This window comes from Canis aureus, chromosome 35 (assembly GCF_053574225.1).
Source record: "Canis aureus isolate CA01 chromosome 35, VMU_Caureus_v.1.0, whole genome shotgun sequence".
NCBI lineage: Eukaryota > Metazoa > Chordata > Mammalia > Carnivora > Canidae > Canis > Canis aureus.
This window is the reverse complement of record NC_135645.1, coordinates 18,560,901-18,587,832: the sequence shown is the minus strand read 5'-3', so window position 1 is coordinate 18,587,832 and position 26,932 is coordinate 18,560,901. Positions and strand designations below refer to the sequence as shown.

At 40.2% G+C, this 26,932-nt stretch overlaps 1 long non-coding RNA gene across 1 annotated transcript in view; it reads right to left on the bottom strand.

Moving 5' to 3' along the window:
• Positions 1-9,565: 9,565 nt before the first annotated feature.
• Positions 9,566-26,932, bottom strand: part of LOC144305220 (uncharacterized) — a 54,920-nt gene continuing 37,553 nt past the window's right edge. The window contains exon 3 of the long non-coding RNA XR_013372279.1: positions 9,566-10,028. This is a non-coding gene — a long non-coding RNA (uncharacterized LOC144305220). The remainder of the gene's footprint in view (positions 10,029-26,932) is intronic.

The window sequence follows — 26,932 nt, the reverse complement described above, 5'->3', positions numbered from 1 at the left end:
GAAACCTCTGGTTATCCCACTTTGGCTTTGGGTTTGAAATGTGTGTGTGTGTGTGTGTGTGTGTATGTGTGTCCTAAAAGCAGATTTTTTTTTTTTTTTTTAGATTTTTATTTATTTATTCATGATAGACACAGAGAGAGAGAGGCACAGACACTGGCAGAGGGAGAAGCAGGCTCCATGCAGGGAGCCTGATGTGGGATTCCAGGATCACGCCCTGAGCCAAAGGCAGATGCTCAACTGCTGAGCCACCCAGGCATCCCCTAAAAGCAGATCTACATGAGATCTACTCCCTTAACAAAATTTTAAGTGTACCGTAAAGTATTGTTGACTTATTACAATGTTGTATAGTAAATCTCTAGAATTTATTCATCTTGTGTGACTGAAACTTTATACTCACTGACCAGCAACTCCGCATTTCCCCTCCCCCAGTGGCTGGCAACCCACCATTCTACTCTCTTTCTAGGAGTTTGACTATGTGAGATACCTCCTATAAGTGGAATCACAAAGTATTTGACCTGGGACTGGCTTATTTCACTCAGCACAATGTCTAGGTTCATCCATGTTGTCACACACAGAAGGTAGATTCTGACTTTTTTACCTTGAATGCTTTGTAGACGGCCCCTAAATGCTACGCATCTTGTAAGCATAGGCACGAAGCACTCCCTCAACACTGAATTAATTCCTAGTCATCGCAGGAATTGTTAATGATAAAATTCTGCTATGTAATTTATTCAGAACAAACATATACACATGTGATGGGAAGATTTTAGTAAAGTAACAGAAGACAGCTAGACTGTATCTGGAGCATTTTGCTCTTGGTTTCTCTGAACCTCTGTTAACTGCTTATTTGGGGGGGAATGATACAGTTCTAGAGGTTTCTCTCTAAATTTCTCCCTGGCTTGTCACAATAAAAATGAATAATATTTGAATGGTGCTTTATAATTTGCAAAGGATTTTAACATTCATTTTCTCGTCCCACCTTCAGTGATGAAGCAGCTGACATCCCTTTTCATAGATGATGAGACAAAGGCTCTGAAAAGTAGTGATTTACCTAAAGTCATCCTCCAAATCCTAGCCCCTTTCAACTATATCCTAAAGCCTTTTATGCTCTGTCATTTTTAACTTCAGGTATTTCTACTGCTTGAAAAGTAAACTCTGATGTGGGCAATTATAAGTCAAAAACTTTAGAAGTAATACCAATAAAATTAATTAAAATTAGTTCATAATTGCTTATCCTCTCTTACCTACAGCTCTATTCATAGAATTATCCTTCAAAGCAAAATTATTAGTGTGACCATAAAACACATGTGTAGCCCTAATTAGGTATCTCTGTTCTTACTCATTTTTAGTGTACTAAAATTTACATACAGTCCTGACTTATAAGGCATGTTAATAATGTAGCAAGATAGTTCTTGAGTGAATTCTATCACCTCCAAATTCATATTTTGAAGTCCTAACCCCCAAGTACCTCAAAAGGTATTTGGAGACGAGGTCTTTAAAGAGGTAATTAAGTTAACATGAGGTCATCATTAGGTAGTCCTAATCCAATCTGACTGGTGTCCTTACAAGAGGAAATTTGGAGACTGACACACAGTGGGAAGACCCTGTAAAGACAGAGGGAGAAGGCAGCCATGTCCAAGCCAAGAAAAGAGGACTCAAAAGAAAGCAATCCTGTAGACACTCTCATCCCAGACTTCTAGCCTCTAGAACTGTGAAAAAATAAATTCCTGTTTTTTCACCACCAGCCAGTAGTATTTTGTTATGGCCCCAGCAAACTAATACAATAGCTAAAACTTAGTTGCTTGTACAGGTTATAACATAACTGTCTTTTACTGTACTATTTGGATATTGAAGTACTGTTGTCCTCAATTAAAAAAGAAGACTATACACGTTCATCACAGGCTATGTCCATTATATTGGAGCAGAGGCATTACTCATTAGGCACTCATAATCAATGCATAAATCAAATCAGCACATGCAAGTTAAAGTGACACATACAATGATAATGTTATATACTGCATGGGCATTCAGATTTTCAGATTAATTCTAGATGAGATATAAGAGAAGTTTTCACTAAAGTGATGTGATTTATGCTGAGTATTAAGATTAGATAAGGTTTTGATGTAGTAGCTAAGGAACAGGATAAGGAAAAGGGTACGAAAGTGAAAATCATAGAGAACACCAAACAGACCAGTTTGGCTTAGGGAAGAAGAGGTAAGAAAACAAGTTTGGTTTTTTGGGAAGAGAGAACTGACAAAGAGTGAGGGATAATCTCCTGGTGAGAGGAGGGTGTGAGGATGAGCTGGGCATATCCACTAGCCTCAATTCAGAAGTCAGTCTACTACTCTACGTAAAAGAACAGCCTGCTGGTAACCTAATGTTCCATCCTGTGGCTGCCTTATGCATGTATCGAATCCTTTTCCAGAAATATTCAGAGAAATAGATGTTTCCATCTATGATAGTAGCTCCCAGCATCATATGGTGGGGGCTTTATTCAGTGTCCCCATCATAGATATAGTAAAAGAGAACCCTTAGGACAGTGGCCTCAACCTTGGCTTCATAATATAATCCCCTGGAGAGCTTTGAGAAAATTCTGATGCCTGGGCTATAGTGAAGACCAATCAAGTCAGACACTGGTGGTAGAAGACAGGCATTAGTATGTTTCTTAAGCTCCCAGGTGATTCCAGTGTGCAGCCAAGTTGGAGACTCACGCCATAGGCATTAGAACCCAGGTATTTGTGCTTTTAGTGGGCTTTCCAAGTGATTACTTCTAGCCAACCTATGGGAAACATTTGATTCTCATCATTGAAACATCTATCTTCTGTTCCTTAGTTAGCTTCCTCTAATTCTAAGGAAAACAAATATGTCACCTTTTTCCCCCTCTTCTCTTTCCTACCAATAATCTCATTTGTGAAGCTTACTTCCCATTTTGGGAGATTAAAAAGGGCTCTTAAATATAGAACATACAACATAAGGATGGGTTGCACATTCAACTTGACATCAAGATTGTTTAATAGCTATATTATGAAGCAATGAGTTTAGAAGATAGAGTATTGAAAAATAAGATAGGAGCACCTGGCTGGCTCAGTGGTTCATGTGACTCTTGATCTCGGGGTCGTGATTTTGAGCCCCATGTTGGGTGGAGAGCTTACTTAAAAAAAAGAAAGAAAGAAAAAATAAAAAGACAAATAAGATAGATATGGACCAGACAATGGTGGGACTAGTCTTTCAGTTACAAAGCCAATGGTCTTGAAAAAAATAATTCAACAGGAGATTAACAAGATCAACACCGGGTTTCAAGGAAATTATAAAGAAGAGAACAATGGGACAGAAAAATATGAAAGACAGTGTAAAATTTGAACTTGACTGATAGATTAAGTATGTGAGAAAGCTGAAAATTGAGGTTGTGAGCCTGGGTAACAGACAGAAATTACAGAAGTGAGGAAATGAAGAGAAGGCACTGCATTTTCTTGAGGAGAAAGTGGAGTAGGGAAGAAGATTGAATTGGGTTCTTAGACTCATCTGAGATACTGTGACATTTAGAAAGAAAGGCCAGTCTAGAGACAGAGATTTGAAATCTTCTGCCAAGAAATCTCAGTTGCAGCCAAAAGAGAATATTGGGAAAGATAAGATGAGAACCAAGGACAGAAAATTGGGAAATACTATTGTGGAAATAATGAAGCCAAAAAGAAGCTGTCTATTAGAGACACAGGAGGAGAACCTGGAAAGGGCCACACAAGAGAAAGAGAAAAGGGGAAGGAAGTGGTCGGTGGTGTTAAAGGGCCAAGGAGAGCAAGGCCTGAGATAACAAATATGATAACTGCTCATTTCATTGCAGTGCCTAAGAGCCATTATTGGCTCTCCATCACCTACACAATAATATCAGCCTGACAAGAAAAGGCCTTTATACGTTGGCTCTAATATACCTTTGTGGTGCCTCAACTCTCAATCTACACTTAATTATATACTATTCTCCATGAAATATGCTTTTAGGCTTCTTAATGTTTATACAAGCTACTTTCCTTGACAAGACTCTACTCATTCCTCAAGATCCAGCTCATAATGCCATTTTCTCTGTGAATCCTTGCCCACCCCTAGTTTGTAGGCCAATATTGTAGAGTCAGTCAGTGCTTCCTCAATGCTACCACTCAGTTTGTATATAGATCATTGATAGTACTTAACCACATGCATCAGATTTTTTTTACATATCTGTTTCACCTTTCTATTGGTATGCAACACCCACTCTCAGAAATAATAGTTTAAACAATAGCTAACTTGTTATCTCTATAAACTCTGTGGGTTGGCGAGGATCAGCTGCACAGTTCTTCTGTTCCACCTGATGTCAGCTCAACTAAGCTGAAGTTCCAAGACTGTTCACCCATGTGCACCGGCTGACACAGCTGAGAAAACTGGGCTTCTTGGCTTCTGTGAGGTCTTTCCACATGGTCTCTTCACCAAGGCAACCCAACTTCTTACACACCAGTTCCCGACTCCCAAAGAAGAGCATTCCAACAGAAGGAATCGAGAGCTACAGGTCCTCTTCGATGCTAATGTCACACTGTGTCACCGAAGCGGGAGAGGTAGGTTCTTGTCTCATGGAGTCAAAGAATGAATCTCACGGACAAAGGAGTGCGTGTAAAGCGATAGAAGTTTATTACCCAAGGATGCAGAGAAAGCTCTCAGGAATTCTTATTCCAGGGGTCTGGACCGGGTTGCCACTGAAGGTTTTTTTGGCTGGCCTTTTATAGAAAACCTGACTAGTGAGTTGATGGCCTTGAGGTTTCTGGTGTCATCTGGAGTGAATGACATTGGACTGTTTTGAGTCTGGGTGATTACTGGATAGCCGTCAGAGGAAGATACTGCCTAACATTTTGGAGCCAGGGGCCAGATTTATTTCCTTATCTCCATTTTTGTCACCTTATCTCTGTCTCTGTTGCATCTCAGTGTCCTTGGGGTTTATGAGAGCCTGACCTTGGGGTGTCTTGGTGTCCTTGGGACTTATGGGAGCCCAGAGATTTGTGGGAGCCTGACTCTAAGCCTTTCCCTTATCTTTCCCTGCCTAGCCCTATCTGTCCTGAACTCATCACCTCTACTGCTATTAAAACAAGCCAAAGGGCTACTCACAGGTGTGATTGCCAGAAGGCACACTTCCTTGGGAGCAACCTTTGGGGCTATTTCCCTTATTAGTCTGCCATTTGCCTGAAGGGCAGAGATTAAGTCTTTTTCATCTTTGTGGCCTCAGTACCTAGCATGGAATTTAACACCTAGTGGGCATTCACTAAATGATGGTTGAATGGGAGAATAGAGGTGGAAATGGGGGACTGAGGACCAAACCAGGTTAAGAAAACTCAGGGGACAGAGTGTCTGGTAGGCTCCTTCGATAGAGCCAGGCAATTACTAATTCTAGGGTCATGAGTTTGAGCCCTATGTTGGGCATGGAGATTACTTGACAAAAAAAGTCAGGAGCAATAGAAATTTGGGGTGGGAGCAAAGTGCCTCATAGTTAAACTTGATGTTATGTCAAAATGAGGTCACACAGGCCATCATCAATTCTATATCCGAGTTTAAAGTGTTAAACTGTTAAGTATAAACCTCTAAAATACAACATAATTTGCACAACCCTATTTGGCACTGCTGTGTTTTTGTTTTTGTTTTTGCTTTTTTTTAAATATAGAAGGGGCCTGTTAAGTGTCTCCTGACATTTGAGAGTCCTCAGGAATAACCAGTGTTAAGTGTATGTGCTAGGTAGTCACTTTTAAATCGTGTTGCTAAGAGATGCCCTAAGAGTTCAAGTGGAACTCCCTCAGGAGCCACTTTAGAAGGGATGGGAGGGAAGGGTCGGAATGGAGGCTATAGGCCTGCAGACTCACAATCCTATCCCTACTTCAACCAGGAAGCTTTCATTGGTCTCATTCATTGGCACAAGAAAGGCTCTATGTGGAAAAATACATACAGACAGAATTTTTTTTTCCTTTTTCCCTAGTGAATAAATTGAGAAATTTACATGCTAACTAAGAGAGAAGGAGGAAATGAATAACAAGATTAGCCATGAAGACTTAGCTAAGGCTGGAGAGGCCTAAATTGGTGGCAGGCCAGCTCAAAATGGTCCTATATGGCAGGGCAAGTGTAAGAGGGCTTGAAGTCAACCAGGGAGTCTGGAGAAACTGTGAAGGAGGGAGAGTGACATACTCCAGATTTTACTTCATCTTTATCACTGACTGGCCTTTTAGTTTGTGTAGGACACTTAACCTTTTTGGGCTTCTGTTCCCTCATCTGCAAAATAAGGTCACTGGTTTAAATGACTTTCAGAGTCTGGGGTTCCTACTGTCAGGCTGTGATTCCATTGAGTTAATGAAGCCATGTGGGTGACTGACAATGATTTCCAGGCTACACATATTATTCACTATCACCAGAGAAAGCTCAGGATTTGCAGGATTGGGAGACCAAAAGGGAGAGGCATTAGGTCATGGAGTTTGATGTTGGAGTTTAGAGTACTTAACTGGAAAAATACCTGTTAAATTAACTAAGCAAAGTGAGACATCAGACTAATTGCCTCTAATGCCGAGGAACCTACATGAAGAAAACAAAATCTAGCCCTGGAAATGCCTCAAGGTTACACAATTGAACCCTAAGGCCAACCAATTATAGCCAAGTAGCCTTTAAACTATAGCCAATCAAGAATTTCCTTACTTTGCTTCCATCTTTTCTCTACGAAAGTCTCTCCCTGAGTATCAGTCCATGGAGCGCTCCTAACCACTTCTGGTTTGCCTTGGCCAGATTTCAATCGATTTTTGCTCAAATAAGCTTAAAATATGCCTCAGTTTATCTTAATATAGCTAATGCAGGCTGTGTATAAAGTACTGATACCGTATTCAGGACTTCACACATAACGTAGCATTTCATTCCCAAATCTCTATCAGGTAGGTAAATTTTTTTTTAAACATTTTTCTTTTAAGATTTTATTTATTTATTCATGAGAATGCACAGAGAGGAGAGAGAGAGAGGCAGAGACACAGGCAGAGGGAGCCTCATGTGGGACTCGATCCAGAGTCTCCAGGATCACACCCTGGGCTGCAGGCGGCGCTAAACCGCTGAGCCACCAGGGCTGCCCTAGGTAGGTAAATTTTTATCACTATTTTAAAGTTGAGGAAATTGAAGCTTAAGAGATTGCCTTAGAGTCACTCAACTCTAAGGGAGAGAAGAGGGATTCAAATGTAGTCATTTGAGTGCATATCTTTATTTTCCCCTATTCATACAAAATCTATCCGTATTACATTATAAAGCCCTAAAGAACCAGAATTGTTATCAGCTTAACTCATTTTGTATAACCACAGCTCCTGCCTTCAGGCAGACAGGCACCTAGTGAGTGTCCTTTTATAATGATGACAATGATGACGCCAGGAGTACTGACAATGCTCTCGGCTGGTTAAAGAGAATTTGTCTTTGAAATGCAAGTTAACAAACCAAATCTGGTATTTTATTATCAGTTCTACTACACCGTTGTTATAAAATTCTACTGGAAGCTCAACTGTTAAGAAACTATCTAAGAATGAAAGAATTTTCAGAGAAACTCAAAAACTATGATCTATCAATATAGCTAAATGTGTAGATGGCAAAAATAGTTCACATGTTCTCTCCTTGACTTGTAAACTAGCAATCAAAACCAATACTAATAACATCTTATATTTATAAAACATGTACCAAACCAGAGAGGACCTTCCTTCACAGATATTGTCTCAGGTGATTCTCACAACTTCATCAACTTTATCACTGCCATTTTAGAGATCTCAAAACTGAGTTTTATCTAAGTTAAACTGTTTGCCCAGGGTGATGTAACCAGCAAATGGAACCAAATTTTAATCTTAGGACTCCAAGTCTGGTATACTGTCCATTACACTACAATCTACTTTAGTAAAATGAACATTTTATTTTATTTTATTTTATTTTATTTTATTTTATTTTATTTTTTGGAGCGGGGCAGGGAGGCAGAGGGAAGGGGAGAGAAAATCTTAAACAGGCTCCAAACCCAGGGCAGAGCCGCACACAGGGCTGGCTCTCATAACACTGAGATCATGACCTGAGCCGAACGAAATCAAGAGTCACTTAACTGACTGAGCCACCGAGGCACCCTGAAATGAACATTTTATATCATAATTAAATATAGTAGATCTAACCTGCTAAATGGAGTAGAATTGGCTAGTTTCACCCTCTAGAGGAGGTAATTCTATCCTTTCCAAAGATTTGGTTGCTGGAGGTAATAATTTGCACTTACAATATTAATATTGTGATGGATACTGATTAAAATATGTGGCTAATAATTTAAAAGAGGCAAATAAAAATAACCCTAAATGGAAGATTGTTTTTATTTTTATTTACTTATTCTATTAAGTAAGCTCCCCACCCAGTGTGGGACTTGAACTCATGACCCCAAGATCAAGAGTTGCATGCCCAACTGTGTAAGCCAGCCAGGGGCCCCCTAAAGGAAAGATTTTTTTTTTTTTAATTTTTTATTTATTTATGATAGTCACACAGAGAGAGAGACAGAGGCAGAGACATAGGCAGAGGGAGAAGCAGGCTCCATGCACCGGGAGCCCGATGTGGGATTCGATCCCGGGTCTCCAGGATCACGCCCTGGGCCAAAGGCAGGCGCTAAACCGCTGAGCCACCCAGGGATCCCCAGGAAAGATTATTTTTAAACTTAGACCTGTGAGCACAGTTTGATGCACTTCTTTGTGTACATAGGATTGGGACATCTATTGGTATTTGAATGTTTTTTGGAGTGCAAACTCACGCATAAATTCGCCCAAGCTATCAATAGTTTATGGTTGAGCCTCTAGGAGTTATGATATTTAAAAAGCTTAATATCCTCGATCTCAGGGAGAAGGCCTGTATGTGGCACATTCTTTAAAGCAAATCAGATCTAGAATTTCCTCTAGTTCTCCTGCTAACCAACTACCTGTGTGACCTTGAGGAAATGCATTAACCTCTGATTCTCAGTTTCCTCAACTGTAAATGGGGTAATCATTCCTTTATCATTGAATTGGTTTGAAAATTAAACATGAAAGTGTAAATAAACAATAAAGCAAAGGATCTGGCACTTGAAAAATATTTCTCTTGAGAGACTTGCAAGTGTTGGTATACCTGGCTTCCCGTGTCTAAAACCAAAAAAACAAAAAAACCCGAAAAACAGAAACAAAAACCTCTTGTCTCCACTTACATCTGCCACTAAAGAAAGGGCTACTTAGTACCTCCCCTCTACTTGTTCCCAGCCAGGAACTTGGTGGATGCCCCATAAATGTTAGTTGAATTGAACTAAAATCAAACTACCAGCCTCCACTACCCCCCCTGCCCCACCCCACCCACACACACCCCCCACCCCAGGGTCTCAAGTGTGTAATTAGAAGCCAGCCTTAGACCGAATCCCATCATCGCGACCAGGCCCTCATATAAAAGGACGCTGTCCTTTCAGCATCCCTCCTCCGTCTCCCGGCCCTGCTTTTTTGTCATGGCTCATTCCAGCTGAACTAAGATTTCCCCAAACATGACTGGAGCGACGGGCCGAATCTAACAAGATTAAGTTTAATAGGGATAAATGTAAAGATTTATACTTCAGTCCAAAAAGAATCCTGTACAAGTACTAGATAGGGAATATGGGGATTAGTAGCAACATGTGTGAAAAAGACTTAGGGGTTTTAGTTGATATTAAGCTCAATTAGTCAACAGTGTGCTTTCGCTAACAGGGACGTTGATGTGAACTGAGCTTGCATTAACTCCTGCCCAAGCCTGGTGATTACCCCAGTGCTCTAGTTCTTAGCTTCAGCACCATCACGGGGAAGGCTCCGAAAACACAGACTGTGGCCCCATCCCCCAGAGTCTCCGATTCAGTTGGTTTAGGGTGAGGCTGGAGAAGCTTCATGTCTGACCAGTGCTGGGATTACTGTTGCTGCTGCAGGTCCCTCTGTCACCCTGAAGAACAACTGCCTGCTTAAGTAGTCCTGGGAGTGCTAGAAACAAGAATGGTGACAAAACTGAAAACGGTAAAAGGGGCAAGAAAAAGGGAACAAACAGTTGTTAGGTGCTATAGTCATATTAGTAAAATCAACAGTAATAGGTAAAAATAAACCTATTGAGGGTTTACTGTAGACTGGAAGTTCTACAAAACATGCCAGATAGAATTAATAATAGTAATTATAGCCATAGGAATCGTTCTCATAACCAATACACAAATAGCCCTTACTATGTGTCGTTCTGTTCTGTGTGTTTTATATATGTAACCCTTACAACGGTCCTATTGGTGTATGTACTACTAGACTCAATTTTCATATGAGGAAATAGTCCACACAAGAAACATGCCTGAGATTTGGATCTAGAGATGTTGACAATAAAACTCCTGTGATACTATGCGGCCTCCCTGGAGGTGTGATTGAAGAAAGACTGGCATTAGCCTAAAGAAGAGAAGAATAAGAGAAAAAAAAACTTGATGGGGAATGAATGAATAGGGTATGGTGTATCTGTACAATAGAATACTATTCAGTGATTTTTAAAAATGAACTATTGAAAACAGCATGCAGCATGAATGAATCTCAAGTTAATTATGGTGAGTTGAAGAAACCTGATCCCCACCACTCCCCCCAAAAATCAGAAAATGCTGAATAATCTATAATGACAGAAAGCACATCAATGGTTGCCTAGAGGGATCCCTGGGTGGTGCAGCGGTTTGGCGCCTGCCTTTGGCCCAGGGCGCGATCCTGGAGACCCGGGATCGAATCCCACATCGGGCTCCCGGTGCATGGAGCCTGCTTCTCCCTCTGCCTGTGTCTCTGCGCCTCTCTCTCTCTCTGTGACTATCATAAATAAATAAAATTTAAAAAAAAAATGGTTGCCTAGAGATGGCTGGGAGGGGACCTTGAGAAGATGTGAGAGAGAAGGATCACAAATGGGCACAAGGAAACTTCTGGAGGTGGTATGTTCACTATCTTAATAGTGGTGATGCTTTTCAAGGTTGTCTATGTTAAAATTTATCAAACTGTACATTTTATTTTTTTAAAGATTTTATTTATTTATTCATGAGAGACACAGAGAGAGAGAGAGAGGCAGAGACACAGGCAGAGGGAGAAGCAGGTTCCATGCAAGGAGCCTGATGTGGGACTCAGTCCCTCGACTCCAGGACCATGCCCTGGGCCAAAGGCAGGCACTAAACCACTGAGCCACCCAGGGATCCCCCAAACTGTACACTTTAAATATGCATAGTTTCTTATGTGTTGATTATACTGCAATAACGCTATAAAAAACATTCATGTTGAAATATATTAAGTAGGGACAACTGGGTGGCTCAGTCGGTCAGTGTCTGAAATTCATGTCCTGAAGAGATCCAGCCCCACATCCGTCTGGCTCCCTGCTCAACTGGAGGGGGGGAGGGGTGCCTGCTTCTTCCTCTTTCTTTGCTCCTCCCCCCTATTGTGTGCACTCTCACTCTCTCTCTCTCTCAAATAAATAAATAAAATCTTTTTAAAAATGCATTAAGTAAAATCCACAAATCCAGCATTTGGATTTGGAAACAGACCAGTATTATTCTTCCCAATAACTGATGGAAAATTGTGTTTAGTATAAATTCATACCTATAACACAGGTAATTTGGATATGGATAAACTGATCCTTTTAGCATCTCTAATGTATACTCAATATGTCTTACCAATATCTAAGTGGAAGTATCAATTAAACAATAATTTAGGTTCTACAAAAATCTAACTCAATGGAGAAATCTATTACTAAATTCTAGTTCATTAAAAAACAGTTGGACCTTAAGAAGTCATAGATTCTAAAAACTAAAATAATACTTAAATATAATTACATTAGTAGAAGTAATGCCTTCTTATTAAATTTCCCATTTTAAAAAAACATTGGCATTTTCCATCTGAAATAAATAAAAGGATAGGTAGGATTATTCCCATTTAATAGATGTTAGGATTTAAGTTGCCCCAAAATGCCTTTCCATAACTTTGCTCATAACTACTTTTTGAGAAATTATTTTATTTTTAAATTTTTTTATGGTCATCTCTCTGACCAACGTGGGGCTCAAAGTCCCTGCATGACCCTGAGGTCAAGAGTTGCACGCTCTGCCAAATGAGCCAGCCAGGCACCCCTATTAGCCACTTTTGATAACAAGAATCACAATGTGTTTGGAAGTTTACTTTGCTCAGTATCATAACTTCGTTTAAAATCCACTCGAATGTCCTGGTTTGTCAGGACACCAATAACCATTACAGCCCATGCTTTTTAAAGACATTAATTAGGAAATTACAATAAAATTAATTCACACAACACATGTGTTTTTAAGGCTTGGAAGAAATATGATGACAGTGAGCAAAGATTTCTAATCAAATTTGGAGGCACTCCTATAGAACTATTCTTGGAATTTTTCAGGATTACTAATACAGGCTGTTCTCAAATTATCTGTGGCTTAGTAGATACATGAAACCCATTTGGCTCAGGAACATAAAACTGAATGTACAGCAGAGGTAGATCACGTACCCACTACATCTTCCTTCTAATTTCCAGAGAAAACATAAATTGTTCAATTCCCGCATTCTATTCCCAGGGAGAGTAAAGTAATACAAGTCAAGGATAAATTCAAGGATACAACTGGGCCTCCAAGATAAGGAGAGGGGTGGAGTTTGGGGCAGGAGGAGAAAGAAGACCAAGTTCTCTAACTCATGAAGCTATTCTCTTTCCTCTCTCCCACTCCAGGGAGTGAGGTAGGGAGGAAGGGAAGGCCTAAAAGAGACTTCTCAGACCTGCCTGGTGGGTGGCTCTTAAAAAAAAAAAAAAAAAAAAAAAAATTGGTGCAAGGATTCAGTTGCAGCAAAGGAGACCAGGGAGGGATTTGTGGAAAAGACCATAGTGAACTAACAACATGGGTGCATTTGCCCTTTACCCCTTATTCCCTAGCACTGTGGGAGCAGATGACGGCCTAAAACCTTGAGATACCAAGACTGGGGCCTTGGCTTTTGACAGGTGACAGCCAAGGGGTAAGGAAAGAGAGAGTACCTTCTAGGATGAATTATTGAGGTTCTATTAAGAACCAGCCCTTCCTAACAAATCTCTGATGGTTTAGACTATGGTGTGGAGAGGCAGAAATTACAGAATCATGCTTACACAGCCCTTGTCTTGGCTCAGGTGCACTTCCGATTTCAAATGTGTGTCCAAGAGCACTTTATTTGGCCAAGAACCACTGTGAATAAAGGGCTGTGGAGAAGGATCTCAATCAATGGAGAGTAACCAGGACCAGCCTCACAGGTGTGGGACCTGTGCAGTCACACAGGCTCTTCTCCTGCAATGTGGCTTAAAGATCCGCTGCCACCGTCTTGAAATTCTTAATAAGTTTTGAACAAAAAGCTCTGCATTTCCATTTTGCATGAGGCATCACATTATGCAGCCCGTCCGAAGCGTAACAATGTAATACCTGGACCGCAGATCCCTTCCTGTTGGCAAATCTCTCTGCCCATCCAGAAGAGACGGTCATCCAGAGCAACTGCTACTCCCTGGCCAACTATGTGTTCCATTGTTCTTTAACAATCATTGGTAAATCTTTCGGAGTTCAGATTCATTTCATCCAAAGTTTATTTTACATTAAAAAAAAAGAATGTCAGAAGGGTAATCCTATGAGTATAGTTTCATGCAGAATATTTTTTCTTTAGACACATCTACATCGTACCTGCATTCCTTCTCATAAACGAACTGCTTCTGAACTACCACTACATCCACAAACCTTCTGCCCATATTTACACGCACAGTATATTCAAAAGTGTCTGACTTTTATCCCTTTATGTTAAATCATGCAGATTTGTGGACCATCCAGAGACGTGAAGTGAGTACTGACACCCCTAATCTGTCCCTTCTTGGCTGCAAATGCCATTGGCAGAGGAACCTCTAAAACTCTTTTCTAAGGGATGAGGCCTAAGTGAAACTATGATCTCTCAGGACTTGCCTATGATGAGAGAAAGCTGATGTATCAAACACAGAAAGAGCCGCTTTATAAGAAAGATATGACTGGGTCCAGGCCATACAACAACTGATTCCACACTCCCCCTCCGCCCCCCATTGTTGTGTTCTTTTATTTCTTTTAACTAAGCTAACTTTTAAAGGGTTATGTCTACAGCAGCCTAGGGAACACACACAGCTGTGTCTGTTATGGTGAATTAGATTTTCTGGCTGCAGGAAAAGTTACAAGATCTGTAGACTGCCTCTTTGGAGCAGCGAGAGAGCTAAATGTGAACAAATGCTGCATTAGAGGTGACAGCAAAAAAAGAAGCTGAAGGATGAAGCCGACAAAATTAGGATCTTCAGAGACCGTTCATTTGTATCACACACTCTTTCTAGAAGACTCTCATTTCAATAATTGTTCATGGAATTCATAAGTAAAGTAAAACCCCATTAATTTGGAGGATTTTGACTTAAACATTTGTATCAGATAGAACTCTGCTGGTTGACTTTTCTATAGTGGGCAGAAAAATGACTAGTATAAAGATGATTATTGAAAAATAAACTAGATTAAAAGATAAACCATTTTGAAACACTCTTGGGTGCTTTATGACACATATAAAGGAGGGGGCATCTGGCTAGTTCAGTCAAGAAGAGTATGTGGCTCTTGATCTTTGGGGTTCTAAGGTGGAGCACCACACTGGGTGTAGAGATTACTAAAAAAAAATAATCATAAAGTGTAAAAAAAATGTTTTTGGAGTTGAGTACACATGATGTGTAAGACATCAGGCTAGGTGGGCCAATACTCTAAAGAAGCATAAATCAAAGGCCAGTCTTCAGTGAGCTTAGAGGTGAAGGGGTGAAACAGGACAGGTATAAGGAAATGTGATTCTCAATGCCAGGTTACTTGAAAAGTATGGAATAAAGGTGACAAATAATTTGTTTGCCTGTTAGAGCAAAGCTCCAAAGGCACCTGTGGTCATCACTATTATGGAAGTTACTCTTATGCACTTAAAAATTTCAGTGTTGGCTTTCTAATGCAGATTTCCCTCCCTATTAAATACTTCCACTCAATCTTTAGTCATTAAGCACCTAAGTAAGAGGTGATGCTAGATGTTGAAAGGAATACACAAGGAAGATGCCGTTCCTAATTTTGAGGAGTCCCAAATGAATATTTCCCAAAGCAAATAGCCCAAGAAGCCTTCCATGAGAGCATGCACACAGTGTGTTACTGTTGGGTCCTACCCAAAGCTGACCCTGAGACAAGACTGTGTGTGCAAATGGTCTATCTGGGGGGTGAGAGAAAGCACCAGCAGGGGAGCAGGGAAGTTGGGCAAGGAAGCAAGGTAGCAATAATAAAAGGTGATTACTCAGCAGATTCCTGCTGTGAGCAACTGGGTTCAGTCCTGCTGGGGAATTCTAGAGAGACAGTACAGAAGATGCCTCAGTTATCCAGAGGGGCAAGGACACCTGGGTTTTCATCCTCTAGCTTGCTTCATTCATTGGTTGAGAGCTATTCTTAGGGAATAAAAAATTCCAGAGCTCATGGCCTGCCCTGGTTCCAGGAACAAGAGGGAGGTCCTCAGGCAGCTGCTCACAGCTGGAAGCCCATTTGCTTGGTATGTATGGAAATGATGTTCCCAGGGTTAATGGCCAGGGTGCTAACAGTAGCTGCTCTACAAGGGGAAAATATGACTCTGGATATGATTATGAGAGAAGGGGTATTTTAGTAAGGCCACACAACAGGAGGGTGATAATGGAGGAAAGGCAAAACTTACAGTCTAAAGGTACAGAGATGGAGAGGGGCGTGTAATAGCCACTAAACATAAACAGCCCTGGGTAAACTGAGTTTAGGGTTCACAAGGAAGGAGAGATAAAGGGAAATGTGGCTTAAAAAGACAAACAATAATCAGAACAAGAAGGCCTCTTTAAATGTCTTGTCTAGCAAGTTTCAACTCTCCTGCAGGTCTCAAGGAGACTGTATGTTTGATTATGGGAGTGACATGATTAAATTCTTATTTTAGCAAGATTGCTCCAGAAACTTTGTCATATTGTTCAGAATGGTGTGGAGGAGGCGGACAGAAGGCTACTGTGATAGCCAGGGTTAGACACAATCAGCGATAGTACAAGACTAGCAGTAAGAACAGACATGGGGAATATGCAGAAGGCACTCAGAGAGAAGGGGCTGGGTCCTAGAGAGGAAGCCAGAGGAGCAGAGCAGCATCTCACACATGAAGCTGGTGACTCATGGGATTGATGCCTTTAAGCGAGGTAATACATTATAGCAGGAAGAGGAAGTCTTATGGTTAGAATTTGGATCTGTGGAATTCACGGTAGGCTGTTAATCTGAAGAGGTCCAGCAGACAGTTAGAAAGATATATCCAGAGCCTCAAGAAAGAGCTGGAAACACAGATAGATATTTTGGTTTCATCCAAAAAGACTTACCAAACAAGAGGATAAAGTAAGACAACTCCAAGTTGACAACTCCCACATACTCAGAATTAATGATGCCATGTAAAGATTACCTGGAACAATTGTTTCAGGATATTCACTAATTAGGATACAGAATTCCTCTTTCCAATTTTTGTTTTAAATATGAAAGTAAAAAGCATGAAGCCATAAAATATAAGAGTTTCCTTTTTTTACCAGATCTGGCTTTTTTTTTCTATGAATCAGAATATAGAATTTACAAGTATAAATTGAGGAAAACTGTAAGTGCATTGTTCAGATCTTTGGGTAATGGCTGAAAGTACCTGAACCACTACATCCTGACAGCAGTGACTGACTGATTCTAGAAATACTCTAATTGTGTTCCGGGAGAGGACTACTAATTTTAAAGCAAAGAATAAAGCAGTCACCCAATTCATATTTGTCAACCTCTTCGAATATTCTAAATTGGCCACCTGACTTCTTTTTCTAAAGGCTGTATAACTGGTGATCTGCACCTCCAAAGGCTCTGCAGAATATTTCTTGAGCAACTTTGGGCCATCTTTCTGATGTTTTCCTTACTAAAGCCTAGTGGCAATTAGTGATGAAGACAGGTGTTAAAGTTTGTGGAGATCCAATAAATAACACTACTCTCTTCTCCACTTGAGTTCTGAATCAAAAGATACCGGGCCAATGGAGAACCTATCACCTTTATCATCTTTTTTAAAGATTTTATTTATTTATTCATGAGAGACACACAGAGAGAGACAGAAGCAGAGACACAGGCAGAGGGAGAAGCAGGCTCCATGCAGGGCACCTGATGTGGGACTCGATCCTGGGTCTCCAGGATCACACCCTGGGCTGAAGGCAGCGCTAAACCGCTGAGCCATCCGGGCTGCCTTATCACCTTTATTATTATCCTAATCATCATCATCATCATCATCATCACCACCACCAACATAATCATCATCATTCATAAAGGTCAAGTTAGAGGATGTAGCTTAGATGAAGAACAACAACGGGCATCTTAAGGCTGAACTCCTGAATTAGACAGGTTTATCCAACAAGTTATACGCAAAAGTGGACAATCAAAGGCCTCTCCAGCTGGGAACCTACCTTGTAAAACAAACTTCAGGCATGGAAAAACTGACCAGAATTATGATCCCAGCAATTTATTCTCAAAAGTAAAAGAGAATGAAATGGGTAGAGAACCATGCATGCCCCGTTCTTTGTCCCATATTCAACAAGTTACAGTCATTTATTTTCAGTCACTTATATACTTGGACATCCCATATCTTGAAAACATGAAGCATGGGATCCCTGGGTGGCGCAGTGGTTTGGTGCCTGCCTTTGGCCCAGGGCGCGATCCTGGAGACCCGGGATCGAATCCCACATCGGGCTCCCGGTGCATGGAGCCTGCTTCTCCCTCTGCCTGTGTCTCTGCCTCTCTCTCTCTCTCTGTGACTATGATGAATAAATAAATAAAATCTTTAAAAAAAAAAAACATGAAGCCATCTGAAAGAGATTCCTCTCTTCTTTGTCACATCCCTCCTTTCTCTACCACCCAGAGAATCATAGTCCCAAAACTCAGGAAGAGTTGGAAAATAGAATCTAGAGTGAGAAAAGTCCTCCAAAATCACTTTACATGATGTGTCAGTGCAGGGAGATGAAGTGACTTGCCCAAGGTCACACAGTTAATTAGGAGGAGATCTTAGCTAGTATCCCTTAAGTTTAAAGAACAGAGCTGGAAAAATACAATGTTACTTGATTCCATAACTTTGGATACCACTCAAAGGTACCTTTGAGTAGAAACATGAGCCAGATGGCGATAGCTTTTTCAAAGAATCTCTAACCCAGAAAGGAAATTTAATGAAGCAGTAGATGTTCACATGACCCTTATTTATCCTGATCCAAGCAATATTTTCTGAGACCACTAGTTGTGTTCCTTCTTAAGACAGTCTTTTCTACCTAGAAAATGGCAAAAGACTTATTCTGTCTATTTGTTTCTGTGGAATCACCTTCCAACTAGCACAGAGCCTTGCAGGTAGTAGCCACTCAATAAATGGGAAATGATGAATGAATGAATGAATGAATGACTGAATGAACATGTGAATGAATAAAGTTTCCCTCTCCTTCAAATGGAGTATAAGGGGGCAGCCCGGGTGGCTCAGCGGTTTAGCGCCTGCCTTCAGCCCGGGGTATGATCTTGGAGACCCGGGATTGAGACCCACGTAGGGCTCCCTGTATGGAGCCTGCTTCTCCTTCTGCCTGTCTCTGTCTGCCTCTCTCTCTCAAGAATAAATAAATAATTAATTAATTAAAAAAAAAAAAAAACAAATGTAGTAGAAGATGAAAAATACCAATGCTGTTCCACAGGCAATAAAAAACTCAATAGATAAATGCATCAGTTTGCTTTCTAAAAGTTTTTGTCTGAAATATTAATTTCAGAGCTCAAATATTAATAATCATCATTCACATTGACTTAAGTGGAGAAAATGGAAAAGAAAACAGACTAAAGAAACAGCAAGAGAAAGATCCAACTAAGAGAAAATAGTCAGGAGAGCCTCGATGTGTACAAAGGACAGTCCTGACAACCTCATGATTCCCAAAATTGACAAGAAAACAGTAAGCACTAAGCCAACTTTACTCCTGAGCAAATGTTTCCCTTCTGAATACCAGCGCTAGAGCATTTGAAGTTGATATTTGTGCCAGGTACTTTACATATGCTATCTGTTTCAATCTTACAAACACTCCATGAGGTAGCCCTTGTAAACTCTATCAAACTACATGCCATGGACCTTCACAAATTTAAATTAAAATACCAAGCTTACACTGTATAAATCTATCTTTAAAAAATTTTTAAAAATATTTTATTTATTTATTTAAGAAGAGGGAGGGATTGTGTGCATGAATGGGAGGAGAGCGTGAGAAGGAGAAGCAGACTCTACCCTGAGCAGGGAACCCAATGTGGGGTTCAATCTCCAGACCTTGAGATCATGATCTGAGCTGAAGGTAGATGCTTAGCTGACTGAGTCACCCAGGTGCCCCTAAATCTATCTTCATTTTTAGAAAATTTATTTATTTTTTTTAGTGGGAGAACATGGTGGGGAGGGGCAGAGGGAGAGGGAGAGAGAATCCTAAGCAGACTCTGCACTGAGCATGGGGCCTGGTGCAGGACTCAATTTCACAACCCTGAGATCAGTACCTGAGCTGGAACCAAGAGCCTGACACCCAATGAACTGTGCCACCTAGGCACCCCTGTATCAATCTATCTTTAAGTGTACCTCCTTCTCTCTCCTTTGTCTAAAAATTTTCTTCTTCTCATTCACATGTCAATTAACTAATTTAAAAGGTATTAATCAACAAGTGCAATAATAATTTAGTATATACAGGAAAGTAACAATTCAGTAATGAGAATGTATTGAGAATATAATTCTAACCAAAATAGCATCACAAGGAATAATACTTACTTGTGCACTGAAAAATTTAAAACTTTGCTACAGAAGATCTAAATAAATGAAAAGATATTCCATGTTCAGGGAAAAACTCAATATTGCCAGAATGACAATTCTCACATTGGTCTATAAATTCAATGCAATTCTTATCAGAGTTCCAGCAGGCTTTTTTGCAGAAATTGATAAGCAGATCCAGAAATTTATATGGAAATACAAAACATCTAGAATAGCCAAAACAGTTTTGAAAACAAAACAAAACAAATTGCAGGACTTTCACTTCCCAATTGAAAAACATAGCATAAAGCTACAGTTATCAAGACAGTATAGTAGTGATATAAAGATCAATGGATCAGAACTGAGAGTCCACAAACAAATTCTTACAATATAGTCAATTGCGTTTTGACAAAGGTACCAAGGCAATTTAATGAGGAAAGGATTCTGTTCAACAAAGGGTGCTGGGACAACTGAATATCCACCTGCAAAAAATTAACTTAGATCTTCACCTCACACTATACACAGAAACTAAGTCAAAGTGGATCATAGATTTCAATGTAAGAGCTAAAATAATAAAGCTTTTAAAAGAAAATTAAAAAAAAAGAAAAGAAAATACAGGAGAAAATGTTTGAGATCTTGGGTTAGGTAAAGATTTCTTAGACATGACACCCAAAGCACATACTAGAAAAAATACACATAAACTGGACTTCATCAAAATTCAAAACTTTTGAACTTCAAACTGCATCATTAAGAAAATGAAAAGACAAGCAACAGACTGGGAAGAAATATTTGCAAAACTCATGTCAAATTAAGGACTTCTAGGGCAGCCCTGGTGGCCCAGCGGTTTAGCACCGCCTTCAGTCCAGGGCGTGATCCTGGAGACCTGGGATCAAGTCCCGCGTCGGGCTCCTTGCATGGAGCCTGCTTCTCCCTCTGCCTGTGTCTCTGCCCCTCTCTCTCTGTCTCTCATGAATAAATAAATAAAATCTTTAAAAAAAATTAAGGACTTATATTCAAGATATGTAAAGAATTCTTAGAACTCCATAATAAGACAACTCAATCAAAAAACAGGCAAAGGCATAAACAGGAAGAGTTCATCAAAGAAGACAGATGAGTGGATAATGGCCATATGAAAAGATGCTTAACAACACTATTCATTAGGAAAATGCAAATTAAAATGCAAATTAAAACCACAGTGAGATACCATTTTACACAACTAGAATGGCCAGAAGACATAATAACGAATGTTGGCAAGGATATGGAGAAATGAGAACCCTCATCCATTGCTAGTAAGAATATAGATGGTAAAGCTCCTTTGTGTATGTGGGGCTGAAGCAAGCATTGGTACAGCCCCTTTGGAAAACAGTTTGGAGCTTCTTAGTGTTGAACATAAAATTCCCATAACAACCCAACAATTCTACTCCTAGGTATCTACTTCTACTCAAAAGAAATGAAAACCTGTCTACAGAAAGACTTGAACTAGAATATTCATACCAAGAAATACTGGAAACAACCCCAACATTCATCAACTGGTGAATGGATACATAAAATGTGGTCTAACTATACAATGAAATACTATTCAATACAAAGGAACTATGTAATGGATGAACTCCAAAAACATGTGAAGACAAATAAGCCAGATACAAGAGACCACATATTGTGTGATTCCATCTATATAACATTTCCAAAAAAGGGCAAATTTATAGAGAAAGAAACTAGAACAGTGGTTGCCTGAAGCTGGGGGGGTCTGAGCTGGGAGTAACTGTAAATGAGCATGAGGGATTTTATTAGGGGGATGCAAATGTTCTAAAACTGATTCATGTTGATGGTTGTACCACTTCATAGTTACTAAAAATCCCTGAACTGTATATTTTAAATTGGTTAATTTTCTATGAAAAATATACCCCAAAGAAGTTGTTAAAAAAAAAAAAGCCTGAATTTAAAAATAAATTAGTTAAAGCCAATGTATCATTTGATTCTAGGTGGAATACAAATTGATTTAAGCTCAAATCTTAAAGTCATTATGGAAACATTCTTCTTTTTCAAGGTCATAAAGGTCAAGTGTCAAGGCTTTTTTTAAAAAGATTTATTTCTTTATTTCAGAGAGAGAGAGAGAGAGAGAGAATGAGTAGGGGTGGGGCAGAGGGAGAGAATCCTTAAGCAGACTTCCCACTTAGCACGAATCCCAACTCAGGGCTCCATCCCTTGATCGTAAGACCATGACCTGAGCTGGAATCAAGAGTCAGATGCTCAATCAACTGAGCCACCCAGACGTCCCTTATTTTTCCTTCTGAAGCTATCCTACTCATTCAGCTTTCCCGTACTCTCTAACTTAATTTTGTTATAATTGTAGGTGGTTTCTCTATTTACTCCCTGTAGGTTAAACACCATTAATTGCTAGATTAACTCTCCAGTAACATTGGTTTTATCAGGTTGCACTTTCAATCCCCAGACCTCTAATTGTTTTCATTGCAGGCATTACACTGTGCAAACAATGGCTTTCCTGTTTCGACCCACCCTATATTTCCAATTTTATTTTTTACTCTTACTACAATTCCTTTACTCTATCAGATTGCTTTCATTGTTCTCTGCATTAGTTTCCTAGGGCTGCCATTACAAATTGCTACAAACTAGGTGGTTTACAATAACAGAAATGTGTTCTATAGTTCCAGAGTCCAGAAGTCTGAAATTAAATTATCAGCAGGGCCATGTTCCCTCCCTAAGAGTCCAACAGAGAATCCTTCATTGCTTCTTTCAGCTTCTGGTATTGCTGGCAATCCTTGATGTTCCCTGGATTGTATATACATCAGTCCAATCTCTGCCTCTGCCTTTACATGGACTTCTCCGTGTTTCTCTTGTTCTCTTTCCTTCTAAGGCCACTTGTCATTAGGACCACCCTAACCCAGGATGATCTCATCTGGAGACCCTTAACTCAATTATATCTGCAAAGACCCTTCATTCAAATAAGGTCACATTCACAGGTTCTGGGTAAACATATAGTTTGGGGTACCACCATTCAATCTACTGCATACTATGCCCTTTTTATACCTTTGGACATGTCATTTCCACATTTGAAATTTCTCTTCTTTCTGTATTCCAGATCCTGCTCAGAATCAGTCTAGTTCACAAAGCTTCTCCTAATCAGAACATCTGATTGGTTTCCCCTTTTTCTGAACTTCTGCAGCACTCACTGTTCCTTTTATTTCTACATTGTTTATGTTCATGCTTGTAGGTCCTGTTTGCCAACAAGATTTTAATCTCCTGTAAGAGGATCTCAAAGTTTAAAGCAGTGGGTCTCAGCTTTGACTTCATATTGGAATCATCTGGGGATCTTTAAAAAGATAATTTTATTTGTGTCCCACTCCCAGAGGTTCCAATTTAACTGAGGGTGTGCCCCTGGCATGGGTATTTTCTTTCTTTTTAAACTTCCTTATTTCATTCTGTTGAGCCAAGACTGAGAACCTGCTGTTTTAAAGCATGTACTCTCAACAGGAAGGGCTAAAATTGGTTTGTGGGGTGTGGGTTCCAAAATCTTAGGTCTTACAATGATGTGTCATCCTTCAAAGGGGCAAAGTATATAAACAGATATATAGCATATATACCTATGGTACTAAAATTCCATAAGGAGAGGATAATTAGAGAAAAGTGGCTTCTTAGAGGGGCAATAATGAAAACTATTGGGAAACATTTCTCTAAAGTATATTAAAATCACCTGTGGACCTTGAAAACTGCATGTGGTCAAGCTCCCAGAGATTCTGATTCTGGGGTTGGGCTATGGCCCAGAATTCTATATATTGAATAACAAGTAATATTCATTATGTGCTTACCATATACCAAGTTCTTTCCTGAGTGCACCCATGCATCATCTCACTTTACAGATGAAGACACAGAGGCACCGAGAGCAATCTATCAAAGGTCACTCCGCTAGTAAGTGACAGAGAAAAGATCTGAACCCAGGCATTCATGCTCATGTATTTAACTCCTAAACATACGGCCTCAGATACTAGAGTTTGAGAATCACTGTGCTAGAGTAGGAAACATACCTTATAGCTCTATTTCCTTCCCCAAGGGGAAGTTAATGACCATGACACAAAAAAGAACCAAAGAACTGCCAACCAGACAATAGTTGGGCTACATGGCACCTACATCAAGAGCATCAGTCAGGACCACAAGGGATTAGATTCCATTGGCTGACTGGGTTAGTTACTGTGATGCTGGTTACATAGCAAAGGATGAGGAAGGCTTTGTCCTTAGTCTGAGACATTAAAGTAGGACTTAGGAAATCTCCAGTATATTTTTTTTTAATTTTTTTTAAATTTTTTATTTATTTATGATAGTCACAGAGAGAGAGAGAGAGGCGCAGAGACACAGGCAGAGGGAGAAGCAGGCCCCATGCACCAGGAGCCCGACGTGGGACTCGATCCCGGGTCTCCAGGATTGCGCCCTGGGCCAAAGGCAGGCGCCAAACCGCTGCGCCACCCAGGGATCCCAGGAAATCTCCAGTATATTATGATGATTAAAGCAGAATTAAACCAACACAAATCTCAGAATGTTGCTCATTGTTTCAAAGCCTCTTGATGGGTTGAGATTCCTTTAGATCAAGGTTTCTTAACTTTCTGTAAGTTTCATGGATTCCTTTGGCAATCACATTTGAAATTACATAACATATATTTAGAAAATTATTCTGAGAAAGGCATATAGATCACTTCTCAGAATACCATTTCTAATGTCTAAAGTTATGAGATTACAAAGGCAGCCAACTGGGATCCCTGGGTGGTGCAGCGGTTTGGCACCTGCCTTTGGCCCAGGGCGCAATCCTGGAGACCCGGGATCGAATCCCACGTCGGGCTCCCGGTGCATGGAGCCTGCTTCTCTCTCTGCCTGTGTCTCTGCCTCTCTCTCTCTCTCTCTCTGTGATGACTATCATAAATAAAAAAAAAAAAAAAAAAAAAAAAACAAAGGCAGCCAACTATATTTAACTACATTTATTAAATTATTTTTTTAAATGTGACAGGGTAATATCTATGTTTCCTTATTTACATTAAAAAAAAAGAAGATACAGGGGATCCCTGGGTCACTCAGTGGTTTGGCTCCTGCCTTTGGCCCAGGGGGTGATCCTGGGGTCCCGGGATAGAGTCCCGCGTCAGGCTCCTGGCATGGAGCCTGCTTCTTCCTCTTGCTGTGTCTCTGCCTCTCTCTCTCTCTATCATGAATAAATAAATAAAATCTTAAAAAAAAGAAGAAGATACAGGGCAACCCGGGTGGCTCAGCAGTTTAGTGCAGTCTCTCTCTCTCTCTCTTTCTCTCTCTCACTTTCTCTGTGTCTCTCATGAGTAAATAAATAAAATATTTAAAAAAAAAAAAGATATAGAGGGCCACCTGGGAGGCTCAGTCTGTTAAGCATCTGCCTTTGGCTCAGATCAGGATCTCGGGGTCCTGGGATCAAGCCTGGCATCAGGCTCCATGCTCAGTGGGGAGTCTTCTTCTCCCTTTCCCTCTGTCGCTCCCTACAACTCATGCTCTCTCTCCTCTCAAATAAATAAATAAAATCTTAAAAAAAAAAAGATCTAGTGACAAGTCTAAAAACTGTGATTTGACGTTGTGATGAGTATAAATAATATTTCTAGATATCCATAACAACTAAAATGTGATACAGGACTAGCTCATTTTTATTGGTGACAAAGAGTCACTGGTACTACTAACTCTAATGCAGTTTGTTGCTGAATTCATAGAAGAAAGACATACTAATTTTCAGTGAAAATAAATATGTAAATGTTTTCGTATCCATGGACACCTTGGTGGGGAGAACCTGTGGATCCCATGTTTAAAATCCTGTTATCTGCTTAATCCTGTCCAACTTGGCCTATCTTAATTTAAGGAAACACCATTGACCAGATCCATCACTGTCAAAAGCTTTTGGCCATGAAAGTTTCTCCAGAAGTTCAGGACACAGCAGCGGCTTTGGACACAGTGACCCATACAATGACAACAATTGAGGACGGTTGTGGGGAAGGATTAGTTAGAAACATGTTTCTGGAAAGCAGACTGTATCTTTGCTTAACTATCAACTAAGGGATCTGGAAAAAAAATACAGATTCTTGACCACTCCCACATTCCTCTTTCCAGACCCTCCCCCCAGTTCCTCACATTCCCCACCTCTCAGAACTTCTAATTCAGTGGGTTTTGGGAGGCCTAGGAATCTGCATTTTAAATGATCCTGCCAGGTGATTAAGCTGCTGATTAGGTGTATTAGCCCAGAGTCTAGCCTACCAGACACCTCTTGTGAGAGCAATTTGTTTCCAAATAGAAGAGAAAGAAGCAAGCAGCGAAGCCTTTCAGAGCATTTCCCAACAGCTGCCAGGCCAGCGGCTCAGGTGGTTGGTTTAGGGCAGCCGGCAGCCTAACTAAAGATTCACCACCAGGACTGAGTGGTTTATGGTTTCCTTCAGAAAGAACATTGTGTGACTAAATTTTCCTCTTTTGAGAAACAGAAATATTCATCCTCTCTTTCTTCCTCACCTCCTGTTTTCTCCTCCCAGATGGTGCAAAGACTAAAGGAACACCACGATTCAGAGAGGCTTGATCTCTTAACAAAAGTGCCAAAGAAACACATTGATGTTTCAAGAACGCCATTAACTCTGGAGCACACGGGGTAAGGATTTCTTGGGCTCATGGGGCTTGCTGTTCTACAGAATATGGGATAAAGGCTTTATCTTATCTGCAATAATTTTCTCTGCAATCTGGAAGACAGCTTCAGATTGGGTTAAGAGAACAATGATATAATCCTCTTTCTGTCATCCGACCTTTGATCTTTTTCTGGAAGAAACACAGGAGAGAGGCCTGTGGTTTCCCGATTCTTTTATATCTTTAGTCTCACCAGCCAAGACTATTAGAAACTTAACTAAAGCCATCTAGACTCTTTCTAGCAAACAGGTGGTAAGAGTCTTCATCTAGGAATGAATGAACCCAAACTGACAGGTTGGAATGGTAGGGGTTTTTTTGTTGTTAATAAAGAAGCAAAATAGCATATTTTCCTAACATATTGAACACATCTTTTAAATATAACATGATGCTAA